The sequence below is a fragment of the Penaeus monodon genome, chromosome 34, assembly GCF_015228065.2.
Source record: "Penaeus monodon isolate SGIC_2016 chromosome 34, NSTDA_Pmon_1, whole genome shotgun sequence".
Classification (NCBI taxonomy): Eukaryota; Metazoa; Arthropoda; class Malacostraca; order Decapoda; family Penaeidae; genus Penaeus; species Penaeus monodon.
The window spans coordinates 8707526-8707863 of record NC_051419.1 but is presented as its reverse complement, the minus strand read 5'-3'; the positions used below and the strand labels follow the sequence as shown (position 1 = coordinate 8707863).

General features: G+C 24.9%; 1 long non-coding RNA gene across 1 annotated transcript in view; it reads left to right on the top strand.

Moving 5' to 3' along the window:
• The window catches only part of LOC119594911, a 5215-nt gene that overhangs the window by 590 nt on the left and 4287 nt on the right, over positions 1 to 338 (top strand). The window lies entirely within an intron of this gene.

Below are 338 nucleotides of genomic sequence, written 5' to 3'. Positions count from 1 at the left end.
AATAAAATTAACAATTACGGGGAAAATTATTGGTAGTTATTGAACCTATTATACACATACAAAATTGATGTATGAATATAAAGAAACATTGAAAAATTATATGCAATTTCATCTGTATTCCCTACATCTTCGTACTTAACCTGATGCGCTAAAGTTTTTCTGGAAAGTGAATAATTTTTTGTCCAATAAAAGAAAATTGAGGTTGTGAAAGAGATTACAATTTTTACAAATTGAATTGTATTTAAAGAGAGTTCTTATGTTATAACAATTTTTTTTTGAAAATTGTATTGTTTAAGATTTCAATAAAACTGGCTTTCATGATTGATGTTGAACAATGT